The sequence below is a fragment of the Aegilops tauschii genome, chromosome 2, assembly GCF_002575655.3.
Source record: "Aegilops tauschii subsp. strangulata cultivar AL8/78 chromosome 2, Aet v6.0, whole genome shotgun sequence".
NCBI lineage: Eukaryota > Viridiplantae > Streptophyta > Magnoliopsida > Poales > Poaceae > Aegilops > Aegilops tauschii.
This window is the reverse complement of record NC_053036.3, coordinates 358,883,357-358,898,106: the sequence shown is the minus strand read 5'-3', so window position 1 is coordinate 358,898,106 and position 14,750 is coordinate 358,883,357.

Below are 14,750 nucleotides of genomic sequence, written 5' to 3'. Positions count from 1 at the left end.
GGATTTATGATCAAGTTTATCTATGAATAATATTTGGTTCTTCTCTGAATTCTTATATGAATGATTTGATACCTTTGCAAGTCTCTTCGAATTATCGGTTTAGTTTGGCCTACTAGATTGATCTTTCTTGCAATGGGAGAAGTGCTTAGCTTTGGGTTCAATCTTGCGGTGTCCTTTCCCATTGACAGTAGGGGCAGCAAGGCACGTATTGTATTGCGAGGATAAAAAGATAGGGTTTATATCATATTGCTTGAGTTTATCCCTCTACATCATGTCATCTTGCTTAATGCGTTACTCTGTTCTTATGAACTTAATACTCTAGATGCATGTTGGATAGCGGTCGATGCGTGGAGTAATAGTAGTAGATGCAGAATCGTTTCGGTCTACTTGACACGGACGTGATGCCTATATTCATGATCATTGCCTAGATATTCTCATAACTATGCGCTTTTCTATCAATTGCTCGGCAGTAATTTGTTCACCCACTGTAATATATGCTATCTTGAGAGAAGCCACCAGTGAAACCTATGGCCCCCGGGTCTCTTTCTTATTATATTGCATCTCTTTTATTTACATCACATCTCGTTTTACTATTTGCAATCTTTACTTTCCAATCTATACAACAAAAATACCAAAAATATTTATGTTATTGTCTTTATTAGATCTCACTTTTGTGAGTGACCGTGAAGGGATTGACAACCCCTTTATCACGTTGGTTCCAAGGTTCTTGATTGTTTGTGCAGGTACTAGGTGACTTGCGTGTTATCTCCTACTGGATTGATACCTTGGTTCTCAAAAACTGAGGGAAATACTTACGCTACTTTGCTACATCACCCCTTCCTCTTCAAGGGAAAACCAACGCATGCTCAAGAGGTAGCAAGAAGGATTTCTGGCACCGTTGCCGGGGAGATCTACACTCAAGGTAAGACATACCAAGTACCCATCACAAACTCTTCTCCCTCGCATTACATTATTTTCCATTCGCCTCTCGTTTTCCTCTCCCCCACTTCTAAAACGATTTCAAAAACCTTTGCCTTTTCTTCGTCTCTTTTCCGTTCGCCTCTTTTCGCTTACCTCTTGTGTGTCCGTGTGTTAGATAGTTTGTTTCGCCGTCATGGCTAGCCCTCTCCCTCTTCCTTTGTCTCCCGATTTTGAAGTTCTTCACTTCAAACAAAGACAAGGAAAAAACTTAAAAGATGCTTGGTATAGAATGAATGAATCCTATCGTAATTGCACTATAGAGGGAGATTTCAAGATTTTGCTTCGTAATTTTTATGTTGGGCTAACCATGTCCCATAGACAACTCTTGGATTTTGCCGCTAAAGGGAGTTTTATTGAAATTGATCCCAGTATTTCGTATGAGATTATAGAGGGAATAGTAGGAGTACTACCCCCACATAAGGGACTTCATCATACTGAAGAAGGAACCCAAGTTTTTGAGAAAATATGCGAAGTAACTAAAATTTTGCAAAAATCTCTTGAACCTCTTAAAAATGTTAGTGGGAACCTCCACCGCATGAATATGTTGATCACTCTTTGCAATAAGCGGTTGGATGCTCTAGATCTAAAGATCTCCGAGTATGAAGGGAAACGTAAGGAACCTCCCGGATCCGAGCATAATCCCATTAAAAAGATAAATACCAAAGATGATAATACCTAGATCTATTCTTGCTTTATGCTTAGCTAGGGGCGTTAAACGATAACGCTTGTTGGGAGGCAACCCAATTTTATTTTGTTTTCTGCTTTTGTTCCTGTTTAGTAATAAATAATTCATCTAGCTTTTTGTTCCTGCTTGATACGTCTCCAACGTATCTATAATTTTTGATTGTTCCATGCTATTATATTATCTGTTTTGGACGTTTAATGGGCTTTAATATGCTCTTTTATATCATTTTTGGGACTAACCAATTAACCGAAGGCCCAGTGCCAATTTCTGTTTTTTTGCCTATTTCAGTGTTTTGCAGAAAAGGAATACCAAACGGAATCCAAATGGAATGAAACATTCGCGATGATCTTTCTTGGAACAAACGCAATCCAGAAGACTGGGAGTTGAAGTCTGGAACTCCGCGAGGCGGCCACGAGGCAGGAGGGCGCGCCCAGGGGGGCAGGCGCGCCCCCCACCCTCGTGGGCCCCACGGAGCTCCACCGACGTACTTCTTTCACCTATATATACTCTTATACCCTAAAAACATCAGGGGGAGCCACGAAACCACTTTTCCACCGCCGCAACCTTCTGTACCCATGAGATCCCATCTTTGGGCCTTTTCCGACGATCTGCCGGAGGGGGAACTGATCACGGAGGGCTTCTACATCAACACCATAGCCTCTCCGATGATGTGTGAGTAGTTTACCACAGACCTTCGGGTCCATAGTTATTAGCTAAATGGCTTCTTCTCTCTCTTTGGTTCTCAATACAAAGTTCGCCTCGATGTTCTTGGAGATCTATTCGATGTAATACTCTTTTGCGGTGTGTTTGCCGAGATCCGATGAATTGTGGATTTATGATCAAGTTTATCTATGAATAATATTTGGTTCTTCTCTGAATTCTTATATGCATGATTTGATATCTTTGCAAGTCTCTTCGAATTATCGGTTTAGTTTCGCCTACTAGATTGATCTTTCTTGCAATGGAGAAGTGCTTAGCTTTGGGTTCAGTCTTGCGGTGTCCTTTCCCAGTGACAGTAGGGGCAGCAAGGCACGTATTGTATTGTTGCCATCGAGGATACAAAGATGGTGTTTATATCATATTTCATGAGTTTATCCCTCTACATCATGTCATCTTGCTTAATGCGTTACTCTGTTCTTATGAACTTAATACTCTAGATGCATGCTGGATAGCGGTCGACGTGTGGAGTAATAGTAGTAGATGCAGAATCGTTTCAGTCTACTTGACACGGACGTGATGCCTATATTCATGATCTTTGCCTAGATATTCTCATAACTATGCGCTTTTCTATCAATTGCTCGGCAGTAATTTGTTCACCCACCGTAATATATACTATCTTGAGAGAAGCCACTAGTGAAACCTGTGGCCCCGGGGTCTCTTTCTTATTATATTGCATCTCTTTTATTTACATCACATCTCGTTTTACTATTTTGCAGTCTTTACTTTCCAATCTATACAACAAAAATACCAAAAATATTTATCTTATTATGTTTATAAGATCTCACTTTTGCGAGTGACCGTGAAGGGAATGACAACCCCTTTATCGCGCTGGTTGCAAGGTTCTTGATTGTTTGTGCAGGTACTAGGTGACTTGCGTGTTATCTCCTACTGGATTGATACCTTGGTTCTCAAAAACTGAGGGAAATACTTACACTACTTTGCTGCATCACCCTTTCCTCTTCAAGGGAAAACGAACGCATGCTCAAGAGGTAGCAAAGATCGATGAGAGGGGCTAGAAGTCAAGAACCACCTGGAAGTGGCCAAATATATGTACGAATATTGGGGATGTTTAAAACTTTAAATACACAATGCATAACTTTGGTGGCACCTGCCTCGCAAACCCGAAAGCACCCTAACAACCACCTAGATAGGATATATATAATGGCATAATGTCGTACCTAGCTAGGATGCTTGGCCCATGCTACCTCTTGAGCACTACGTTGGTTTTCCCTTGAAGAGGAAAGGGTGATGCAGCAAAGTAGCGTAAGTATTTCCCTCAGTTTTTGAGAACCAAGGTATCAATCCAGTAGGAGGCCACGCACGAGTCCCTCGCACCTACACAAACAAATAAATCCTCGCAACCAACGCGATAAGGGGTTGTCAATCCCTACACGGTCACTTACGAGAGTGAGATCTGATAGATATGATAAGATAATATTTTTGGTATTTTAATGATAAAGATGCAAAGTAAAATAAAAGGCAATAAAAATAACTAAGAGTTGGAAGATTAATATGATGGAAAATAGACCCGGGGGCCATAGGTTTCACTAGTGGCTTATCTCAAGAGCATAAGTATTTATGGTGGGTGAACAAATTACTGTTGAGCAATTGACAGAATTGAGCATAGTTATGAGAATATTTAGGTATGATCATGTATATAGGTATCACGTCCGAGACAAGTAGATCGACTCCTGCCTGCATCTACTACTATTACTCCACACATCAACCGCTATCCAGCATGCATCTAGAGTATTAAGTTCATAAGAACAGAGTAACGCTTTAAGCAAGATGACATGATGTAGAGGGATAAACTCATGCAATATGATGTAAACCCCATCTTGTTATCCTCGATGGCAACAATACAATACGTGCCTTGTTGCCCCTACTGTCTCTGGGAAAGGACACCGCAAGATTGAACCCAAAGCTAAGCACTTCTCCCATTGCAAGAAAGATCAATCTAGTAGGCCAAACCAAACTGATAATTCGAAGAGACTTGCAAAGATAACCAATCATACATAAAAGAATTCAGAGAAGATTCAAATATTGTTCATAGATAATCTTGATCATAAACCCACAATTCATCGGTCTCAACAAACACACCGCAAAAGAAGATTACATCGAATAGATCTCCATGAGAGAGGGGGAGAACATTGTATTGAGATCCAAAAAGAGAGAAGAAGCCATCTAGCTAATAACTATGGACCCGAAGGTCTGAGGTAAACTACTCACACATCATCGGAGAGGCTATGGTGTTGATGTAGAAGCCCTCCGTGATCGATGCCCCCTCCGGCGGAGCTCCGGAATAGGCCCCAAGATGGGATCTCACAAGTACAAAAGGTTGCGGCGGTGGAATTAGGTTTTTGGCTCCGTATCTGGTAGTTTGGGGGTACATAGGTATATATAGGAGGAAGGAGTACGTCGGTGGAGCAACAGGGGGCCCACGAGGGTGGAGGGCGTGCCCAGGGGGGTAGGCGCGCCCCCCTACCTCGTTCCCTCCTGGTTGATGTCTTGACGTAGGGTCCAAGTCCTCTGGATCATGTTCGTTTCGAATATCACGTTCCCGAAGGTTTCATTCCGTTTGGACTCCGTTTGATATTCTTTTTCTGCCGAACTCTGAAATAGGCAAAAACAACAATTCTGGGCTGGGCCTCCGGTTAATAGGTTAGTCCCAAAAATAATATAAAAGTGTATAATAAAGCCCAATAATGTCCAAAACAGAATATAATATAGCATGGAACAATCAAAAATTATAGATACGTTGGAGACGTATCAGCCCACCACCTCCCACTTCGTGTCAGCGGGGCGGATGCACGTAATGATTGATACTTTGGTCATACATGCATGTCGCCATGAACTACCATAAGACGGACCAATTAATCTTTCGTTTGGTCAAATGACAGTTGTGTTGTCGATAAACTGCTTGGGCCAATAGATTGAACCATCATAAAAATCGCACGAGAGGGACCACAAAACCAGCACCTCTTGCATGCGGCCCAAAATGATGTATGTTGGGAAGGGGTGATGTGTGTTTTCAATATAGAATAATGTACAATTTAGCTGTGGTGCCTACCTCTCAATACAGACAACAACCATGAAGGCAAGGTAGTTAAGGACGAGATACATACGCAAGGTTTGATGTAGGTCGAACCCAGCAATCCGAGCATCTGGGAGGGAATCCTGACAACGCATGAGCTCGAGCTTTGGTTGACCGACATTTGACGGTGACCGACCCTAAAACGAACTAGGAGGAATCCATTCATGGCCAACACATACCCCTCATTATCGGTCAAAGGGATGATATATATATACACTCGGGGAGCCCACAGATATCTGTGTCGTCACAAAAAACTGCACAAGGGAGACGTGGTCGATCAAAAGACCCCGTATACACTGCATGTAGCCCGAAAATATGTATGGTTACGATGGTGTATGATGTGTTTAAATCCCAAATGCACAACTTCGATGGGCCACGCCAACTACATTACAAACCGAACACCGTACCCGACTCCAAGCCTGGTTCAATACCTATGATGTCAGTTTCCCAACTTCGAGGCGGCAGCGGCGGGGCGGCGGGGGGGGGGGTCGTCCCACGCATGCGCTCAAACTTTATCTTGTCTAGCATGGGACACACACACACACACACACACACACACACACATATATATATATATATATATATATATATATCTATACATCTATACACCTATATAGTGTGCGAATAACTTTGAAAGTTGCTCGTTGGATGAAGCCAATCCGACGATACAGAGATGGCAAATCCGAGCACTACTGGCCGTTGGATATCGTCTACATTCCACCGGATTCTGCCACATGTACAATCTAGAAGACTCCATGGTTGAACTTAAGCATAATGCACAAACCTCAAAACACAAGCACTTCTCCTTTGTCCTCTAGAATCTTCCATATCTTAATTTCCCAAACCTTTTTTTTCTAAATGAATTGTCACTTTTTGTTTTTACCTTTACAATGCACAATTCCATGAATCTTAAAATAGTTTTTTTATAAAACAAATTGATTTTGGATGAGATGAACTATAAGAATTAAACGAACATCTACATCATGCATATCTGGGAGAAGAGGCGGGAAACCGATGAGAGGAGTGGCGAGAAACGATAGCCTGTTTTGAATGAAAACCTAGTAGAGAAGGAAGCGTGAGCTACACGATGCATGCGCACAGTGCTTACCCATGTACTGCATGTGCTATCGAAAGGGCTCAGGGTTGCCGTTCGATCTGGGAGCATCCAACGGTGCACACGTACGATCTGTGGGGTTTGGGTTCTGGCCAGTCAGAACGCACGACTCAGATCGCGCGCGCAGCGGGGGGGTGGGGATATCATACGGAAACCAACATTCAGTGGAAACCGGTGAAATCAACGAGAAAAAGATGTTTTGAAGTTTCAAAAAAATTTCAAAAAATGCGGGATGTTAAGAGGATGATGTTTTATTGCCACACAAAATTTCAAGTTGAAACACATTATGAGATGTGAGCTATGAAAAAGATAAAATCAGTGTTGAATAGTGCCGAATAGTAATGTCACTATTCAGGGCGGAATTTTTCTTTTTCATAGCTCAGATCTCGTAATGTTTTTCATCTTGAAATTTTGTGTCGCAATAAAACATCACCTTCTTAACATCCCACATTTTTTTCAGATTTTTATGAAACTTTAAAATATGGTTTCCACGAAGTTTTCATTGAATATTGGCTTTCGTGAGTGAACCGTGTGCTATTTGAAAACATTTCGTGAGAAGAATCTCGGTTTTTAAATCCCCGTAAATCCAAAACTAAGTTGAAAATCGTGAAACCTGCCATCATGTCACGACATCGCACTTATATGTTGAGGAATTTTTTTCGTCCATTGTGGCGCAAGTTTTATTACAAGCCTCTTACAAACCAGAGCTTCTCTCAAAGAAGCCTCGTGGTTCCGATAGGGAAATGTGTCCCCCTTGTGGGCGAAATGTAATCACTGCCTCTTTTTGTCTTGTATTTTCTTCTACGGGCAACATGGAACGACAAGATATCCGTGCTGAAATTTAAACTTATTCAGGGTTCGTTTGGCCTTTTTATACACTAATTGAGTTTCCTAGGCATTTAATGTCCATAATGCAAATCTGAACTACAAATACATGCTCCAGTTCACCAAAATGGCTAGAAAAATTATACATGTGTCCTTGGGTGCATGTTTAGGTCTCATGCCAGGAATGGGAACGAATTACAACCGTACCGGTGTCCTGGCTCGTCCTCAAACATTTCGAATCTCGTTTTTTAAGTCCCCATAAGTCCTAAACTCACCAGAAAGTCATCAAAGGTGGCATGGTGTCACGTCATGGCACATATATGTCGTGGTAAAAACATTGCCAATTTGGGCCAAGCGATAATCACTCCCTCTTCTAGCCTCGTATTTTCTTCTACACGCGACACGGAACAACTGGAGATTCACGCTGAACTTTGAAATTATTCAGGGTTCGTTTGACCTTTTTTATTCATTAATTGAGTTTTCTAGGCATTTAATGTCCATCATTCAAATCCGAACTACAAATACATGCTCGAGTGCACCAAAATGGCTAGAAAAAACACACATGTTTCCTTGGAGTGCATGTTTAGGTCCCATGGAACGAATGGGAACGAATTCAACCGTCTCGCCGTCCTGGCTTGGCCACAAACATTGCGAATCTCGGTTTTTAAATGTCTGTAAATCCAAAACTCACCAGGAAATCATGAAACTTGGCATGGTGTCACTACATGGTACATATAATTGTCCAATTTGGGCGAAGCTATATTACAAGCCTTTTACAAACTGGAGCCTGTCGCAACCCTCGTGGTTCCGGTAGGGAAACATGCCCCTCTTGTGGGTGAAACGATAATCGCTGCCTCTTCTCGCCTTGAACTTTGTTTTCTACAGGCAACATAGAATAACAGGAGTGTCAAGCTGAAATTTGAAACTGTTCAGGGTTCGTTTGGCCATTGTATATATATTACTAATTACTAAGTTTTCTATGCATTTAATGTAGTCCATAATTCAGATTTGAACTACAACCACATGCTCCACTGAAGCAAAATGGGTGGAAAATCATACACGTGTCATTGGGTGCATGTTTAGGTCTCGTTTAAGGAATGAGAATGAATTACAAACTTGTCGTCGTCCTAAAACAATGAGAATCTCGGTTTTTAAATCCCAGTAAATTAAAAAGTCACCCAAAAAACATGAAACTTGGCATGATTTCATGACATGGCACATATATGCCGTGGTAAAAAATTCATCCAGTTTCAGAAGAGGCGCACACATTAGTAGCCAATGAAGTCCTTTTTGAAACAAAAAGCTGACACGTTAATATCGCAAACGGTTGTATTATATTTACCGTGTCAAAATTTAATCATACTCGGTGGCGTGCGTTGATACGTCTCCAACGTATCTATAATTTTTGATTGTTCCATGCTATTATATTATCCGTTTTGGATGTTTAATGGGCTTTATCATACACTTTTATATTATTTTTGGGACTAACCTACTAACCCAAGGCCCAGTGCAAATTGCTGTTTTTTTGCCTATTTCAGTGTTTCGCAGAAAAGGGATATCAAACGGAGTTCAAACGGAATGAAACCTTCGGGAGCATGATTTTTGGAACAAACGTGATCCAGAGGTCTTGGAGTGGACGTCAAGAAACAACCGAGGAGGCCACAAGGCAAGGAGGCGGGCCTGCCCCCCTGGGCGTGCCCCCCACCCTCATGGGCCCCTCGTGGCTCCACCGACCTACTTCCTCCTCCTATATATACCCATGTACCCTGAAACCAACCAGGAGCACCACGAAACCCTATTTCCACCGCCGCAACCTTCTGTACCAGTGAGATCCCATCTTGGGGCCTGTTCCAGCGCTCTGCCGGAGGGGGAATCGATCACGGAGGGCTTCTACATCAACACCATAGCCTCTCCGATGATGTGTGAGTAGTTTACCACAGACCTTCGGGTCCATAGTTATTAGCTATGGCTTCTTCTCTCTCTTTGGATCTCAATACAAAGTTCTCCTCGATCTTCTTGGAGATCTATTCTATGTAACTCTTTTTCTGGTGTGTTTGTCGAGATCCGGTGAATTGTGGGTTTATGATCAAGATTATCTATGAACAATATTTGAATCTTCTCTGAATTCTTTTATGCATGATTGGTTATCTTTTCAAGTCTCTTCGAATTATCAGTTTGGTTTGGCCTACTAGATTGATATTTCTTGCAATGGGAGAAGTGCTTAGCTTTGGGTTCAATCTTGCGTTGCTCGATCCCAGTGATAGTAAGGGAAAGGACACGTATTGTATTGTTGCCATCGAGGATAAAAAGATGGGGTTTATATCATATTGCTTGAGTTTATCCCTCTACATCATGTCATCTTGCCTAATGCGTTACCCTGTTCTTATGAACTTAATACTCTAGATGCATGCTGGATAGCGGTCGATGTGTGGAGTAATAGTAGTAGATGCAGGCAGGAGTCGGTCTAGTTGTCACGGACGTGATGCCTATATACATGATCATGCCTAGATATTCTCATAATTATGCACTTTTCTATCAATTGCTCGACAGTAATTTGTTCACCCACCGTAATACTTATGCTATCTTGAGAGAAGCCACTAGTGAAACCTATGGCCCCCGGGTCTATTTTCCACCATATAAGTTTCCAATCTACTTTTACTTTGCAATCTTTACTTTCAATCTTTATCATAAAAATACCAAAAATATTATCATCTCTATCAGATCTCACTTTTGCAAGTGGCCGTGAAGGGATCGACAACCCCTTTATCGCGTTGGTTGCAAGGTTCTTATTTGTTTGTGTAGGTACGAGGGACTTGCGTGTGGCCTCCTACTGGATTGATACCTTGGTTCCCAAAAACTGAGGGAAATACTTACGCTACTTTGCTGCATCAGCCTTTCCTCTTCAAGGGAAAACCAACGCATGCTCAAGAGGTAGCAAGAAGGATTTCTGGTGCCATTGCCGGGGAGTCTACGCACAAGTCAAAACATACCAAGTACCCATCACAAACTCTTATCCCTTGCATTATATTATTTGACATTTGCTTCTCGTTTTCCTCTCCCCCACTTCACCCTTGCCGTTTTATTTGCCCTCTCTTTTTCGTTCGCCTCTTTTTCGCTTGCTTCTTGTTGCCTGTTTGCCCTAATGGCCCTGCCTAAAACAATTGATCCTTACCTTAAAAGGTTGGAAGAAATTGAAAACAACGTCAGAAGCTTTATGACTTTGCAATTTGAGCATAATAATTTCTTTAGAAACGAGCTTAAAGAACAAAAAGGCTTTATGGAGTACATGAATAAAGAGCTTGATGACATGTCTAAGGAATTTTATGGCTTGAGATCTCAGTTTGCTCATCTTGAAAAATTAATAGCCCAAATTTTGGATATGCAGGCCACCTTAGTCAATAAGATGACCGCTAAACCGGAAGATTTAGAAGGTAATAAGGATGAAGATCTAAAAGTAATTGATGTGTCTCCAATTAAATATTTGTTTTTCAATATGAATCTTGATAATGATGGGACTGGAGATGAGTCAACTTTAGTTAAAAGCCGTCCCAATGATTCGGAGTTTTTAGATCTTGATGCAAAAATTGGTAAAAGTGGGATTGAAGAGGTCAAAACTTTACATAGCAATGAACCCACTATTTTGGATTTCAAGGAATTTAATTATAATAATTTTTCTTTAATATATTGTATTTCCTTGTTGCAATCCGTCCTAAATTCTCCGCATGCTTATAGACAAAATAAAGCTTTTACCAAACACATCGTTGATGCTTTAATGCAATCTTATGAAGAAAAGCTTGAATTGGAAGTTTCTATCCCTAGAAAACTTTATGATGAGTGGGAACCTACTATTAAAATTAAAATTACAGATCATGAATGCTATGCTTTGTGTGATTTGGGTGCTAGTGTTTCCACGATTCCAAAAACTTTGTGTGATATGTTAGGTTTCCATGAATTTGATGATTGTTCTTTAAACTTGCACCTTGCGGATTCCACCATTAAGAAACCTATGGGAAGAATTAATGATGTTCTGCCCGTAGATTTCATTGTCCTTGATATAGATTGCAATCCTTCATGTCCTATTATTCTTGGTAGACCTTTCCTTAGAACGATTGGTGCAATTATTGATATGAAAGAAGGGAATATTAGATTACAATTTCCGATAAGGAAAGGCATGGAACACTTTCCTAGAAAGAAAATAAAATTATCTTATGAATCTATTATAAGAGCTACTTATGGATTTCATGCCAAAGATGACAATACCTAGATCTATCCTTGCCTTTATGCCTAGCTAGGTGCGTTAAACGATAGCGCTTGTTGGGAGGCAACCCAATTTTGTTTTTGTTTCTTGCTTTTTGGTTCTGTTTAGTAACAAATATTTCATCTAGCTTCTGGTTAGATGTGGTTTTATGTTTTAATTAGTGTTTGTGCCTAGTAGAACCTTTGGGAAGAGTTGGGTAAAGTCTTTTTGATCTTGCTGTAAAAAACAGAAACTTTAGCGCTCACGAGATTAGCTACAACTTTTTACTGGAGAGTGATATTTAGTTGATTATTTTTGAAGATGATTAATAGATAAATTCCTCACGTCCAGCAATTTATTTTATAATTTTTGAAGTTCCAGAAGTATGCGTTTGATACAGATTACTACAGACTGTTCTATTTTTGACAGATTCGGTTTTTCGTGTGCTGTTTGCTTATTTTGATGAATCTATGGCTAGTATCGGAGGTTATGAACCACAGAAAAGTTGGAATACAGTAGGTTTAACACCAATATAAATAAATAATGATTTCATTACAGTACCTTGAAGTTATGTTTTGTTTTCTTTCGCTAACGGAGCTCACGAGATTTTCTGTAAAGTTTTGTGTTGTGAAGTTTTCAAGTTTTGGGTAAAGATTTGATGGATTATGGAACAAGGAGTGGCAAGAGCCTAAGCTTGGGGATGCCCAAGGCACCCCAAGGTAAAATCCAAGGACAACCAAAAAGCCTAAGCTTGGGTATGCCACGGAAGGCATCCCCTCTTTTGTCTTCGTCCATCGGTAACTTTACTTGGAGCTATATTTTTATTCACCACATGATATGTGTTTTGCTTGGAGCGTCTTGTATGATTTTAGTCTTTGCTTTTTAGTTCACCACAATCGTCCTTGCTGTACACACCTTTTGAGAGAGACACACATTAATCAGAATTTATTAGAATACTCTATGTGCTTCACTTATATCTTTTGAGCTAGATAATTTTGCTCTAGTGCTTCACTTATATCTTTTAGAGCACGGTGGTGGTTTTATTTTATAGAAATTATTGATCTCTCATGCTTCACTTATATTATTTTAAGATTCCTCTAGAACAGCATGGAAATATGCTTTGGCTATAAAATTAGTCCTAATATGATAGGCATCCAAGATGGATATAATAAAAACTTCCATATAAGTGCATTGAATACTAGGAGAAGTTTGATACTTGATGATTGTTTTGAGATACGGAGATAGTGATATTATAGTTGTGCTAGTTGAGTAGTTGTGAATTTGAGAAATACTTGTGTTGAAGTTTGCAAGTCCCGTAGCATGCACACATGGTAAACATTGTGCAACAAATTTGAAACATCAGGTGTTCTTTGATTGTCATCCTTATGAGTGGCGGTCAGGGACGAGCGATGGTCTTTTCCTACCAATCTATCCCCCTAGGAGCATGCACGTAGTGCTTGGTTTTTGATGACTTGTAGATTTTTGCAATAAGTATGTGAGTCCTTTATGACTAATGTTGAGTCCATGGATTATACGCACTCTCAACCTTCCGTCATTGCTAGCCTCTTCGGTACCGTGCATTGCCCTTTCTCACCTTGAGAGTTGGTGCAAACTTCACTGGTGCATCCAAACCCTGTGTTACGATACGCTCTATCACACATAAACCTCCTTATATCTTCCTCAAAACAGCCACCATACCTACCTATTATGGCATTTCCATAGCCATTCCGAGGTATATTGCCATGCAACTTTCCACCATTCCGTTTATTATGATGCGCTTCATCATTGTCATATTGCCTTGCTTGATCATGTAGTTGACATCGTATTTGTGGCAAAGCCACCACGCATATTATTTCATACATGTCACTCTTGATTCATTGCCCATCCCGGTACACCGCCGGAGGCATTCATATAGAGTCATATTTTGTTCTAGTATCGAGTTGTAATCATTGAGTTGTAAATAAATAGAAGTGTGATGATCATCATTAATAGAGCATTGTCCCAAAAAAAAGAGAAAGGCCAAAAAAAGGGAAAGGCCCAAAAAAAGAAAAAAAAAGAAAAAAAAAGAGAAATAAAAAGGGACAATGCTACTATCCTTTTTCCACACTTGTGCTTCAAAGTAGCACCATGATCTTTATGATAGAGAGTCTCTTGTTTTGTCACTTTCATATACTAGTGGGAATTTTTCATTATAGAACTTAGCTTGTATATTCCAACAATGGGCTTCCTCAAATGCCCTAGGTCTTCGTGAGCAAGCAAGTTGGATGCACACCCACTTAGTTTATTTTGTTGAGCTTTCATACATTTATAGCTCTAGTGCATCCGTTGCATGGCAATCCCTACTCCTTGCATTGACATCAATTGATGGGCATCTCCCAGCCCGTTGATTAGCCGCGTCAATGTGAGACTTTCTCCTTTTTTTTCTTCTCCACACAACCCCCATCATCATATTCTATTCCACCCATAGTGCTATATCCATGGCTCACGCTCATGTATTGCGTGAAAGTTCAAAAAAGTTTGAGATTACTAAAGTATGAAACAATTGCTTGGCTTGTCATCGGGGTTGTGCAAGATGAGAGCATCTTGTGTGATGAAAATGAAGCATGGCCAAACTATATGATTTTGTAGGGATGAGCTTTCTTTGGCTATGTTATTTTAAGAAGACATAATTGCTCGGTTAGTATGCTTGAAGTATTATTATTTTTATGAAAATATTAAACTTTTATCTTGAATCTTTCGGATCTGAACATTCATGCCACAGTAAAGAAAATTACATTGAGAAATATGTTAGGTAGCATTCCACATCAAAAATTCTGTTTTTATCATTTACCTACTCGAGGACGAGCAGGAATTAAGCTTGGATATGCTTGATACGTCTCCAACGTATCTATAATTTTTGATTGTTCCATGCTATTATACTATCCGTTTTGGATGTTTAATGGGCTTTACTATACACTTTTATATTATTTTTGGGACTAACCTACTAACCCAAGGCCAGTGCAAATTGCTGTTTTTTTTGCCTATTTCAGTGTTTTGCAGAAAAGGAATATCAAACGGAGTCCAAACGGAATGAAACCTTCGGGAGCGTGATTTT